Genomic DNA, 15893 nt, shown 5'->3' on the forward strand with positions numbered 1-15893 from the left:
TCAAGGCATCAACTGAAAAGTCATGCACTTAAATCATTTTATTCTTAAAAACATCTTAAATTTAAAATGCATTTAGAATCAAATTCAACCACATACAATGTTTGATTCAATTATTGCTCACAGCCACACAATTTTAAATACATCAATACCGTGACAAAACTCTGCAGAGCCAATATTCTCAGGAGAAGTCCCCCATATTGATGCCAAGCTTTAATAATGGTTTCACATACAGACCAATGACCCAACCGCATGAACCAACGCTCCGCTGCCTACCTGGCAGAGTGGGAAACTGACTTGCAATAGCTGCTGAAATTCAAATGAGCTGTCTAGCTTATCCCAGGCATTTAAATGAGGTGTAATATTACATTTCATTGTTAACTAATGATCATGCCAGTAGCCTGAGACATTAAATGAAAGACAGTGAATGGCTATGCTTGATGATGAAATGGTACATGCAAGCACTGAGACCATGGAGCACATCGGCTGATCATATTACAAACACATGTCTGTGTGCTACAGGTTTATCTTTAACCTTCAGTGCCATGCTAACATGAGCAAGAATTAATTCTTAAATAGAAACCACGGGTCACCATTTTGGATCATCACTCTACAGGAGAATGTGAGGAAAACAAAGGAAAAATAAATTCATCCACCTCCCCCAACAACTGCCACAGATTTGCCCTTAGGCACATCACTTATCACCCCTAACACATCTTCTAAAATAACCAACATAACATTGATGTTCTGCACACGTGAGCTGATTGGCTCTTAGTTGCATTCATGCTTTGTCAGCTTGCTGGCATCAGTAGTTTATGTGTCACATCAGCACCTGCTTTTAGGAGACTAGGAACAACTGCATGCATTCAAAATTATGTCAAAGGTGGCCTTAAAAATTTTCTTAAATTTCGCTTAAGTCATTCTGGTGTGACAACATCTTAAAGGTCTTAAACGTTTACCGGCAGTGACGGTGTAACAGCAACATATATGGGGAAATTGTGGCGGAAATATGCTTTGCCTGGGCAGCAGCTACAGACAGCTTGTCTTTTTTTCATAGCTCTGACTCCAGGTGGTGGATATCATCTCCTAACTGTGAGCAAGCAAGTTTGCAGTCCACACACAACTATAATAATAGCTGTTTTCAGTCAAAGTTTGACTCATAAAACAACAAGATTTATAAAATGGGAAACGTAACAATCGGTAGAAAAATAGCATTAAAAAGAGTAAAAGCTGAAAAAATCATTGGAGAGAAACACTAGTAAATGTCCTTAATAGAGGCTGAATAGAAATATAGCATATTTCAGGTAAACACTTGTAGAAACAAAATCCTGCAGTGCTGGAAAGTGGGTCCAAGTGGGCTATGCTGGGGGCATAGCTGAGGGTGGTAAAGTTTAGTTGTGACATCACAGAATTACCAATGTCCTGATGGCTCGTGTTAAGGCACTGTTTCTGAATAGAGGCTGTGTGAATTTCTTTGTGGAATGATCGCTTTGATACTTTCACAGCATTTATGTAGCAGCTAGAGATGAAAAGACCTTGAAATCTCACTTTTCTAATGTCTCTGCAAAGACAAATGTGAATCCTGAAATTCCCTCCATCATCCAGTCAAACTCCAGGTATTTTGTTCAACCATTTCTAAACTTGTCTGGCTTATGCTGTGATTTTATGGCTCTATATATTTACTAGCTGCATGGGAGACTGCAGAATCTCTTCATACATGTATTTTCAGGGATTGTTTAGAGACCTTCCTCTAGATATGGAAAAATCTTTCTGCCAAATATAACTGAACATGTACAGATATAACTGTCATTGTTTGAAGCTAGAATTTCTGACTAAAATCAAATATTATTAGCAATTTGTATAGCATATTCTAATTCTAGTTCAGTCATCTCACCTCAGAGGCTTTTATGCTGAGGAATTTACCATTTATAGCAAATGCTTACACTGTTAGGTTGGGCAGGAAAGCCGCTGCTCTTTGAGGGAACTCTCAAAGAATCTGATTAATCAAAGCTGATGTATGTATGAGTCACTGATGATGAAACATGAATGAGGCAGCTGATGCCAATCAGCTGATGCAAGCAGACTCCATTGCTCTGCCTCATTGCAATGCTATAGAGTACAGCACTGTAGTTATAGTATTTAATAACTACTAATATATTGTAACTCCTGTAAATCTTAAAAAAACTTTATGAAACGTTAAAATCCCCATTGGACACATCCCGCAGAAACAGAAACAGCTGTATTCCTCTGACTGGATAGTTTAGGTTTTAAGACTGAAGGTGCTGGGATGTACTACTGCGATGGATTTGAAAGTTATCTACAGTATGAGTGACAGGAGAAGACAAGGAGAAAGAGGGGAACACCAGCTTGTACTGTGTACACTTGTCTTATTTTATGAGCACAGTGTGAGGGTTAATGATGAAGACTCCTCTGGCTGTGGCAGGGAGAGCACAGTATGTGCACACTGTGTTCAATATGTTATACCAAAGTAAACATCCACCCCATAAAACACCAACATCGTTTATCCTGTCAACTTTGCTGCTCGGCCGAGGATCCTGCTCATTAAACAGGGCGATGTGTCCGTGTGTTTGTGTGTGTGTGTGTGTGTGTGTGTGTGTGTGTGTGTGTGTGTGTGTTAGTACTGTAAGTGTACGAACGAAGCAAAAGACAGGAGCTGACACCAACTAGCAAATTGCTGCTGTCAGATAAAAACCTTGTATAACCAAGACAAGTTTCCTGCCTTGTGGAAACTTAGGTCAATCGACCTTATAAGTGGATCGTATCTTAACTATTAAGTGACCAATCTACAATAAATAACGTTTCTTTGTCATTTCCACTAGAAAACTCAATATTTCTGCTATCAGTTACATTCATTCAGCACAGCAGGCTGCTGACTGGCCTCATGTCATCTTGCTTTTGACATGATGGAAAAAAGGTATCAGATTGATACTCTAATATCCAGAGTTGAGGTACTGGAATCAGTATTGGGAGAGAAAAGATTTGGTGCATCCCTAACTTGAAGTTATATGTTTTTGTTTTTTTGTTTCATTTTTTTGTTTTTTCAAGTGACAAAATGTAAAGTAGCTGCTGAACAGTGTGAAGTGGAGCCAGTTTTAATTTTATGGTTATTTCCAGCTTCTCTGTGGAAAAAAAAAAAAGAGAGGTGTAAATGTATCCCCTTGCGGGCCAATAAGAAATGCTGGTTTGAGCAAGTAATTGGGCTCAGGTGCTCATCCATAGCCTGGGGCAGGACATTTCCCGCCACAGATATACAGTATATATGCAAAGAATACACAAATATACATAAACACACAAGCTTTGCACTTCCATGCTTTTCAACCAGCCTACCACCTCCTCTTAATCTATGTCCCCTCTTTCTCCAGCTTCCAAAGTACTGCCCTTAAGCCTCCTCTGTCTGTGACATTCACAAGGCACACAGTATCTGCTTTCTGATCGTCTCTCTCCTCAATATGCCCCCAGACTGAATGGAGAGAGTTTGGAGAGAGCAAAAGACAGCAGTGGACAAAGGCAGGGTGGCGTGTAAAATATGGATGAGATTGCACTACGAAGGTTTGAAATATATGAGCTGTGACAAAAGACTCAAAGTGACTGCTAATCTCCTCAAACATAGTTTCTATACATTTTATTCTTAGGTAATGGAAGAGAGGTTTTCCCAAATGAAATTACATCCAATTTATTTTTCTCAGCTCATCTGTTACCTCCACTCAATCGTATTTTCCTCTATGGCAACAGGGGAGGAGCAAACTGCGCCAACTTATTAATGATAGAAAATTACTCTGCAAAGAATTATAAAAATTCATCTGCTCATTTCTGTTGTCACTCCACGACCACTTCCTAGCTCCCACAATCCCATTACCTCTTGGCAATAACAACCCCTCGCACACTATTAGTAATTTGGTTTAGCACATTTACAGTGAATTCAATACAAGAGGAAAAGCTGATTGGGAATAGCATCAAAGAGCAGAGACCTCTCCAGTGTATTGTAAGATACAGTATTCAAGTCTAAATTGGAGGCCAAAAATGGGGGTAGGTGGATGGGGTGTTCCTGAAACATTATTCTGTCTCCACAATCAAGCATAAGAGGAGATATGAGGAGCTGCCTGAGAATTGCCCAGCTTATCTATTATGGCACAGAGCAGCCACTTTTCAGTGGCACATTGTCTCTCTCTCTCTCTCTCTCTCTCTCTCTCTCTCTCTCTCTCTCTCTCCTGTTGTTTTCTGTGTCTCTCCGAATCTCCGTCTCTGTCCTCTACTTTATGCATCCAACCGTCTCTTATCACAGTCTTTCAGTGACACCTCACTTCATTTGCAAACTGAACAGTGGAGGATGGAAGAAAGGAAGGTATAATTGGTGAGTATTTGGTTTGTGTGGCTCTGAACAGTTATTGCTAAGAACTAATTATTTTCACGTGTTACTCAACATCACAAGGGAGTCAAGAACATTTTCAGAAAACACAGCTGCCATTCAAAGTGACATTATCATACAGACCGACAAACACATTTACATACACACATACTAAATCACACAACATCTAGAATATAATGAAGACCACTGCAAGACTTCACATCTATTATTAAAAGAGTGCAATTAGTCTCTCAAACACAAGGAAAACTCACTGCATGAAAACAAAGCACCAATTCTCTAAAACACGAATATGTTACATAATTTCTTTAGTGTTGAAAAAAAGCACATTTTGCCCTTAAACTAATGTTCAAGGTGAGAAGAAGAGGAAAGTACATGGTTATGGGTTAGGAAACTTCTATCTATATCCATTTCATGATAGCAGGCGCACACACACACACACACACACACACACACACACACACACACACACACACACACACACACACACACACACACACACACGTGATATGTTCAAAGTCTGTATTGATTGCCAGAGAGAGCTATAACCAAGCAATAATGACTCTAGAGGTTGGCACTGTAGGATGTCAGACTTCTGACATTTTAGGAGAGAAAAGCTCAGTTCTCTGATGCAGTGTGAACAAAAACACACACATTCAAACATGTAGGTCTTTCCTCTTAGAGAAGAGGGATCATTTCATCCTCTGCACGGCACAGCAGTTTTTCTTGGGAACAAACTATTCCTGCCCCAAGCACACCAAAACAAACCAGCCAACATCACATACAAACGCAAACCTTTGTAGTTTTTAAAAGTGCATACTGTACTTTGTCATCAGTACGTCAAAGACATGGTTAAGCGTTTTAACTTTGTAAAAGAGCCACTAAAATGCAATCAGCGGTATCTCTGGACACGAAATACAAGTCTCAAATAAACTGAGTGGGCTCTCATTTTATCTGCTCACTTCCAAAGAACCAAAAATGACAGGAAACCACTCTAAAGCTGCTTTAGATTTGGTTGTGAGTTCATAGGATCATCCACTTTTTCCTTGTTAGATTTACAGGCTTTGCTCTTGATTGTAGGCAGTGAAAAAGAAAACAAATTACTCTCAGAATGATAAAATGAAAGGGGTTTTCCCCCTCTCCTCCTCCCCCTCTTCTCTCTCTCTCTAATAGCCTTAATATATTATTTAACAGTGTTAAACAAGACGCAAAGTTTAATTAACTCAGACTGGCCCCATTGAGCTGAGAAATTAAACTTTTTTACCACTTCCTTTTTTGTCATATCTTGGTCAAGCTCATACATTATATTCCTCAGTGTTTCAGCCTTGTCAAACAAAGGGCCAAGAAAGAGCGTACCACAGATAATCTTCTGCATCTTGCCTCTCACTCTGCACAACATAGAAATCATTTTACCATAGTTTAAAGTTACAGGCCCTGGCGCAAATAAAACACACAGATTATTCATCCATTATCTCTATGATCTGAGAGTAAAGTAAAGGATGTTACACTTCACTTATTTGACCTGTCTTGAATGAGATCCAGGACCTAAATGACCACCCAGGTAATCCAGAATCACTGAGTACATTATAAATAATAAATTGTGTGTCTATTTATTTGTACAATGGGAACTCCACCTGACTTGCCAATTTACTTTCTCCTGTAAATACCCAGGACAGAAACTAAATCATCTAGAGTCTAATTCTTTGTGCCAGGATTGCAGACTTTAAAAGTATTAGAGGTATATTTGACCACCCGTCACCACATGAGCAAACTCTGTTCATCTGCTGATGGCTGATAAAGGCCACAAGACTTTAACTTAAAAAGTTCAAGTTCAAAGTCAGGTAATATGTAATAGACATTGTGTATAGTTCAGCTCTCCATAGTCACTCACCCACTGCTCCATCATGAAGGTTGGCATGTGATGTAGACTTCAACGACTTGTCCAGATGCATCCCTGTGGATAGTTCTCTTTTTTAAGAAGAACACGTCTGTGGGGACACACAGTACACACATTAGGTGAAGCTTTCTGACATCCAATCAAAGCATGATGGACTATCATGGGAGCAGCTTAAGAAATACACCAAAATCTGCCACATTAAGGTATGTTGTCAAATTGTCCATTTACTGACAACAGACAACAAAATCAATCATGTCATCAGTGTGTTATATGTGTAAATAGCAAAGTAATTGTAGCTTTCCTTAATACAGTCGCACTACTCACGTACACCCTCCATTCTTGCACATACATTACATACATCATTAGCATATAACACTTCTCCATTCCTCCATCACTATTGCCTTATGCAACAATATAGATGTTCCATTGACAAATCAATGGAAGAATTTACCACATCAAAGGAGGAAGTGGAGTGCAGCTCCTCTCTGCAAACAGAGTAAAAATAATATTCAGTGCATTGATGCTGAATAATGGAAGGGTCTTTCCTCACAGCTAATTAAATTTGTCAAGCTTGGTCTGCAGACCTGATAAATATAATAACACATTCAGGGGTATTAGGAATCCCTCAATTCTTGCTTGCCTCTACTGTCCCTGTTATCTGGTTCTGGCCTTCAAAGAGAAAGAGAGAGAGAAAAGCAGAAAAGGAAGGACTTTATGATTACGAGAGGAAGTAAGTCAGAGGAGAAAAGAGGAGAACGAGGGAGGAATGACAAAAGGGGTAGAGGATAAGACAGGCACTTGCAGTGTCTTGTCTCCTGTCCAATCTTATTTTCAGCCAGAATTATTTTTCATTAGTGCTCATCACAGACTTATGATTCGCAGCCGCTCACAACCTGTCCGTTCCTCTTTTCCACTCAAATTTACTCATCAACCATCACAGACATACACACACACGCACACGCACGCACACAAACACACACACACCCCACCCCCTCCTGTCCTTCTTCATCCCTCTAACTTCTGCAGCCAGATTTAATTAACAAGTAAAACAGTACAAACCCATGAGGGAATAAAAACAAATAGTCTCTTTACAAAGAGACGCTTCAGTTTATACTTTGTGTGGGAGTCTGCGCACTCAATAACATATTAAGTGAGAACGGACAAGACACAAGTGGCTGCAGTGAACATATAGCATCATCACTCTGAAGGGAAGTAGTTGGAAAACCATCTGAACAAGTGAGAAAGGAAACACATGAGAACAAAAGAACCCAATCACAGCCTTTCAGAGTGATAAATTACACTATACCTGAGTGCAATAATGGAGTTAGTTACCAGTCAGTGTCGAACCCTTGCATCTTCTCATTAAAACAATCTCATGTTTCTATTTCTGACACGTCTCACACTCAAACCCCTGCTGCAACAAATTGCTTGTTTAATGGCAGATACACAGTGCCCCTGAAAACAAAAGGATCAACTGAGAAAAAATATCTATTTTCTCCAGTCTTACTGACAAATTGTATAATAATCATTGCAATATTATGTAATCATAATACTGTAAGTGATTGCAACAACCATTGATGTATGGTTGTAATATGAAAGTGTGCAAAATGACTGGTGTTTTGTTAATTTATTTATTTTATTTGTGTGACTTTTTTTAATTTGTATTTTAAATTATTAATCAATTATTTTCTGTTGATTGGTGATCACATGATATACAGTATGCTTAATATAAGAGATAAGAGAGCTTACTGCTGTCATATATGCTCTGATGGAGGCTTCATGCTGAAAGGCAAATAATAATTTGTACTGTAACTTTTTTCCTGACTTTGCTTTTGGTAAACACAGACATTAAAGTAATGTCAATCTCACCTTTGTTTCAACTCGCTGACCATGACTTTTACAACACGACATATAGGTAAATGGCTGAATGCTCATTTTAGCTGATAATGGGGAATTAAGTCCATTAGCTATTTTTAGGACAGAACAACGATGTACACTCACTGGTACTACTGCGATCACACATCATTTGAAAGAATGAGATCTGGGAAGGGGTCTTTGAACAACTAATCTGAAAAGCACAGAGACTCTCAGTATGACTTGGAGTAGGGCCTGGATCTATGTAGATTTGGAGTAGTGATAGATTGTTTGCTTACATTTTCTAAAGCTTATTGTAAGAAAATGGAAAGAGAATCATTGTGCAGGGATCAATTAGTACTGTGTATATGCTTTTATATCACATTTTTGATTGTTAGAGGAGTGGACAGGAAGTTTGTTGTGACGCTGTACTGGAGCCAAAGCTAGCTGGCAGCCACAACTACCTTAATATTGTAAGCATGAAGATTCATCAAATATGAATGGGAAATTGGACAGGGTTATACAAACAAAGCAAGAGTGCGCTCAAACTAAAAATATGTTTATAGATGGCAAGGCAGCCTGGAGGGAAAGAACGAGAGAGCGATTAACAACAGGGGACATCACTATGTACAGTGAAACCCGTGGCCATAGTTACTCTTTACATGTTTCTATGTGTTTATACATACATGCGTTTCTGAGTGTGGGATTCTCCTAACTCAATAACAGACAGAGTGTGCTTGCTAGACCATTAAAACACATATCTGCATCTAATTAAATCTGTTGCCCAAATCTCCATGGATACCCTGTGAGCCCAACACAGAGAAATCCTCCATCCACAGAAACAGACAATGATAACCAAACCATGGGTGAAATAACACTGTCATATACTTTAGGCTACTTTATTTCTTTTCCTAACCTTTACTCATTTGGAAAACATACAGACGAAATCTGCACTACAACTCAAACCAAGTCAAGTCAAATTTATTTATACAGGTCAATATCATAAATCACAAATTCACCTGGAGGGGCTTATCTGTACAGCATTACCACACCCTCTCTCCTTAGACCCGGGAATCGGGAAAAACTCCAAAAAAAACCCTTAGTGTAAGTTGTTTAACCCTGTCAGCAGAGGAGGCATTCAGGCTAACAGGACTATCAACAAGGCTGGTGAGGGCTGAGAAAGTGTTTGCAGTTGAGGGGATTACTGAACGACAGCCCACACAACTGGTCGCTTGCTTTTGAGAGCCTTCCTACACTGGTGAATAGGGATAAAGTTTGCACTACCACCCAATGAAGCTATACTAATGCTAACGCTAACAGGCTGACTATCAACCCTGAGGCTAACAATATCTGGATTGCTCATGGCATCTAAAATAAAATTAGGAGAGAGGAGCTAAATTGGAATAGTTCACATTTTGGGAAATACACTGACATATCTCATACAGCTCACGTTATAAATTAACATGTATCTTTTGTTTAATCTGTATTGTGGCTTTACACGGGCTTATGTATGGGACCATTTCTTGGCCAGGAGCTATCACCGTGATGTTGACAGGCAACCAGTGGAGACTCCAGCCCATAAGACCACATCAGACTGAATTATTGTTTTTACACTTGAGATAGAGCATGCTAATTAGCAATCTTTGAAGATGCAGGTAGGCAGATTGTCTTTTAACTTTGGACTGAGCCAGGCTAGCCGTTTTCCCCTGCTCTAGTCTGAGCACGTAGCAGTGAGGCTCAGATAGCTATCCCATAGTAATAATGATGCCAAAACATGGTACAGAAGCAGCATACTATACATTTCTCCCAATCCCCCTGACTACCACATTTGCTACAATACATCAAAAGAAGCATAAAACACAATAGGGACTGTTTTGCTGAGATGAATAAGCTTCACACAACTCTCCCAGTGAAGCTCAGAGCTGTGGTCTGTCCGGTCTGATTTCAGCTGCATTTAATGTGATTTTAGTATTACTTAGACATGAGACACAGGGAACAGATATAGTTTAGCAGAGAAGATGAAAGGGGCAAATCTCCAGATTTAAAAGAGACAGAGTGAAAGACATCAGAGACCAGCATCAGTTTTACCAAAAACACCCCCAGGTCTCATTTCCTAATCACAGCTCTAATGAAGATGAATCTCTAGCCTGTGCATTTGTGTCTATGTGTGCATGAAGGCACACACTGTTTTCTTTAATGAGTATTTAAAGTGGTCATTCTTATAAATGATATCTTGATACAGACAAATATATGAATGTGTTTCTATTTATCAGTGTCTTTGCGCGTTAGTATAATTTTGTGCATATTTAACTGCAAAATCAATATATGTCTCTGGTACTAAATATCTGATAATTATCCGTTTGCATCCAGATGTAACTGCTCTGTATGACAAAGCAGTATTAATCGTGAACTACAACCTGCACCTCCCCTTAGTAAGCTACCATCATGATTTATTATCCCTGAGGAGGAAATATGAAAGGAAAGTGTTGGTAAGCCATCAACTGATTAGACAACACAAACAGCTAAATGTCAGCTCAGCTCTGTAGTTAGGCTGCTGTGGCTGCTGCTAAGTAGACTGCTCATTAGTTTACATCAGACACATAAAGCTGCTCTCAACATTTCAACTCACACTGTGCATATTAAAAATATGTAAAAATCTGAAATGTAATTACTATATGATTTTGTAATTTGCTTTCTCTTTCCTATTTAGCTTTTGTCTCGACACATCGTTTTCAAATCCTACTTTTGTTCACTCTGTCTTTGTGTTCCACAGGTGTGTTGGTATTCGCTCCCACTGTCATTGGAGTAGCTTTTAGCTTGTGTATAACAGTGGGTTATTGTATTGTGTTGCCCTGTGATATATTGTGTTGCTTGGGATGTGAAATTGTGTATTTATGGGTCACGAAATACAGTAAATAAGATTACAATACTTCTGGGGAATTGACCTTAAATTACATTATAAAAGAGTGAGACAGAGTGATGTGGCATAGTATAATTACCGTATATGCTCCAGATGGCTAGTCATAAATAAATAATATTAAAACAGCCTGTCTGTGTGACAGAGTGATTGGGTTGATAACCTCATCGTTCTCTTGTGGGAAAATGGAATGAAAGCAAGAAAATCTAAGGAAACGTTAATAGGAACTAATTATGGCAACATGGGAAAGCATTAAGGAACTGAAACATTGTACAAGCCACAGTATGCAGGACATAAAGGTTAACAGGTAACGTGCCCATACTTAGAAACATATTTCAGTCATTGCATATAACCACAAATGGGCACACACACTCTGAACTGTAATAATAATTTGCAAATGCTCATAAATCCCCTGGGGAGGAATATAACAGATGATTAACCAGCTATCAGGCCCTATGAAGACCTACTGGTAATTTATGACAGCCATTATCACAGTCAGGTAGAGAACACACACACATGTACATAAAGGTACTACAGTATATTAGTGCCAAACAGGAGGTACAGTTAGCACATACACTTTTTAAATTAAGATGTTTATAAGGCAAATCATTCAGTACATTCCAGGTTTCCCAGCATAGTGACTTAGTTTAGTGATTCAGAATTTCAGTATAGAGCAATTAATACTAGAGAAATCTTATTTAATCTACAACTGACAAAAACACATTTTTTTTTTCTTATCTAAGCAGTGCAAAGACAGGCATCCAGGTTTGTACACAGAATTCCGGGTGACTGAAATTCAACTAACTTAATATTAACAACATGTCGTCAAAATGTTTTGTGGTTTTTGCTGTAATGTGGAATTTGGTATTGAGAATTGTGGAAGTTCATTGGTATTGGTACCGACTACCAGATTTCTGGTATTGTGACATCCCTAGGACAGAGCCAGGCTACTGTGGCAGTTTCCCACATTTCCAGCCTTTAAACTAAGTGCTAAGCTAATCAATTCCTGGCTGTACCTTCATATTTGGCATACAGACAGAGTAGTATTCCTCTTCTAATCTAATTCTTGCAGCTGCACAAGAACCCTGAATAAATTAAATAGTGCAAAATTTGAAAAAAATCAGGAATTTAAATTTAAAGCAGGAATGATCTTGATCTCAAAGAATAAGTAAACACAATCATGAATCTGACCAGACATTCACTGACAATTTAAGGCACTTTACAGTACATTTTCAGTACTTGCTGTTTCAACATTTCAGTCAGCACCAATAAAGTATTGACGTTCTATATCCAGGCCAAATAAAAGCATCAAATGTCAGCACCTGCTATTGTGACAATGCACAAGAGGAAGGATGTGTGTAGGTGCAGAGATATACCTAGTTCTAATTTATAAGTAAACTGTACAAAACCCATTTGAAAATGTGTACACAGGCAAAATGTCCTCACTTCTTGGAGGTTTTTCCTTATTTTCCCATCCTTCATGACCTTCACAGGGATAAAAACACAAACACCCCCTCAGGACACACTGAATTGTGTCCTTTACGTGACCAGTTTAGTGAGGATAAATGAGATATTGTAAAGTGGGCAATGTCTTCGTTGGATTGATGAAACCTCTATTGTTACAACCCTCCCCAATTTGTTAACAACCTGACAGGAAGACAAACAAACATACTACTCTTCTGTGTACCTCTTGGCTCATGACTGACAAGCCTTTGGCATCAGCAGGAATAAAACAATCAAAGGCATACACAGTCCCCAGGTGCACACATATTTTACACACACATACAAGGTTCCAATTTGACTTGGCAGTTGTTGTGCAGTTCAACTGTTGTTTTATTTTATTAATATTATACTTTGAAAAACACAGGATAAATCTAATTTGCATCTGCAACAACGATGTTGAGTTACTCTTCACATTCTCACATATATTTTTTCACACAAAAATACACATACACAAACTCAAAGGAAGGCACACTCTGAAGCGTTTGCAATTTAGCTTATTTAGAACTCTTTTGAGTACTAGAGGAAATTAATTCAAAATACAGAACTCACACGTGACTCCCACTGCAATTACATTTCAGTTATGGAAATCCCTGAATATTTGTCACACCAAAGAGAACAGTCCTCTGCTGGAATGAAAGTCAGCAGCAAAATTAAACAGAATTACAACTTTCACTGCAGCTTTCAAAGCAATTCAATACAGCTCTGAAGAACAAAATCTATTGCCATATATTTCCCTGACAGCTTATAGTATATTAGAGGGTAAAAAATATACAAAACCAAGGGATGTGTTTTATACTAGCATCCCCCCATATACTCACATAAGTGTACTTGGACTACACCCACTTCCCTGCCCCCAGGATTGTCACTAGAGGGAAGAATTGTGGACAAGACCTCATCATCCAAACAATCTGCGTTTCTTCAGTACCTCAGTTATACAGCAAGCTTTCCAAAAATTGGTCACATGTAATAATCATTATTGTTATTATAAACATGGAGATTCGATGGTGTGTTTCTTTAAGATAGTATTACTGGAGGCTTTGGTTTCAACTGCGTGAATATTATAATTTTCATGAATAAAAAGATAAATGTGCTACTTTCAATCATTGTCACTTGAGTATGATTTCAAATAATCACCCAGTAAGACACTAATGGTGGCAGAGCCATGAAAGGCACTGGCCTCCCCATCAGGAACAATTTTGGGCTCAGTGTCTTGCCCAAGGACACTTCGACATCTGTACAAGAGGCCCTGTGATTAATAGACGACCTGCTGAGCCACAGCCGTCCCTGCGCAGGAGCCCCTCTTTTTCCAACCTAAATGATAGCTTCATCATTCAAATGCACTAGTACATCAACGCATCACTTCATGATGCCATGATGTTCTGTTCTGCTTCTGACTGACAGTAATAGCTTTGGTCTGTTGCTGGTTCAAATTGTTAGGTTCAGTTTGATAGAAAACAAGGCCTATACAGACACAGTATATAAGGTTAATGGCTCAGAAATCAACTGTCTACAGGAGAGTAATCCCATCATGATTGTTTCTGTTGGAGCTCCACTGCTAAGAGTTAATGATTCAGTCAGTGGCAGTGTAGTCAGTTCTGTTTAAAATTTCAGTGTAATACATTTGCTTGTAGTTGTCCTCAACGCCTCTAAATGGAACTTCCTTCTACTAGGACTAATTGACTATAGAGGAAGAGTAAAAAAAAGAAGAAGCGTCATTACAAGGGTACTAATGGGGTCATGACACTTCCAAAAATATTTTTTCTGTTGAGTACTCTAGTAATAGTAATAATAACCAGCATCTGCTTTACTTATATATTGTACACGCTCACACTATCAGTACTTCATCCATGATTCATGACTTTAGCTCTAAACTTTTATCTATCTAGCTCTCATAGTTTTCCCTCTGCCACTCCAATCATTTGTCTCTCTCAGGCTTCTTATAACATCAGACCACTGGGGGTAGATAAGTGTGGCTGTTGTGATAAGCAGCTGGGAGAGGGAATTATGCAATCTGTCTCCATCTCCTCCCACAGTCACAGCAGTTCTGATCCACCAATGGATATGAACGTCAGCTCTATTGATGCGCTGTACAACATGGCTGATATCTATGATCACAAAGGATATAGTATCTCATCTAGAGCTGATGTTATTCCCTCACTTATCCCCAGGATTTCTAATAATGAAAAATGAAAGGGTTGGTGATGGCCATATGGTGGTCAATGAAACTCTTTCAAGGGTTCAAGGATTTGACAGGTTAAATGTTTTGGATAATCTTTTTACTCAAATTAAAAAGGTACAGATTGATTTAGTTCTGAGCTAATTTTATGTCCTCCAGGTGCATGAAACCTAATCAAATCCATTAAATGGTTTTCCCTATACTTTATTCCTATAGTCATGTTCAAGATACACTATTTGCATCCAATGCTAGGTATATGCATTCCCAGGCCTAATTAGTTATTGATCTTATTATGGTGATAGATTCAGCCACTTTTCAGCATTGATCCATGTCCTTCTCAAAGGAACACATTGTTTTGTGTGAAATTGCTTATCCATTTTGCATTTTAAACACATAAAAAGCTAAATTCTCAGTGAAATTGCATTCATTTGTAATTTTACCAGTACCTTAGCTGACACAACTGAGCCATATGCTTTGATTCGTCTGTCTGCCTTTACAATACCTGAACGTAATTTTTAAAAAGAACAAATTTGATGAATTGGTGAATTATTTAACAAGATACTAACCTCCATAACAACATTTGTCACACACAAAACCAGACTGTAGGCCTAGTTATAATATTCAGACATATTGTGTCCTTGTATGTTGGGTCAAAAATTATTTTAGAAAGAGAGAAAAAATAACCATACTGTAGGTATAGTTGAAGCTTCTCCTTATCTAAAGTAGAAGTTTACAACCTGAATTCTTTTTTCAGATTTACAGTTTCTGAAGTTCATTACTCAAATGAAACAAAAGTCAGGTGACATAACATACTGACAGTACAGTATGTTAGACTGTGGAAATCTACTATGCCCATGACAATGTCTTTTTTTAAACAAACTATTACGTTTGAAATATAACAAATTTACTCAAAATAGGAACTTAAAAAAAAAAAAAATTATAACAATTTATTAGGTTAATTAGCCTACTAGCTAATAGCATACTGGTCTTTTTCCGTTTTAAAATCTTAAAGATAATCACCATTAGTGAATTCAACTGTTAAAGTACAGCAAGCTACATGACACTGTGATAATAGGCATAACTTCTCCTTATGTATTCACCCTCCTGTTATGGTCTTAGTTAGTCTTGGACTAAAAATATTGTGTGACCGTTTGCTAACGTTAGC

This window comes from Seriola dumerili, unplaced genomic scaffold, assembly GCF_002260705.1.
Source record: "Seriola dumerili isolate Sdu_G_001 unplaced genomic scaffold, Sdu_1.0 BDQW01000331.1, whole genome shotgun sequence".
In the NCBI taxonomy this organism is placed as follows: domain Eukaryota; kingdom Metazoa; phylum Chordata; class Actinopteri; order Carangiformes; family Carangidae; genus Seriola; species Seriola dumerili.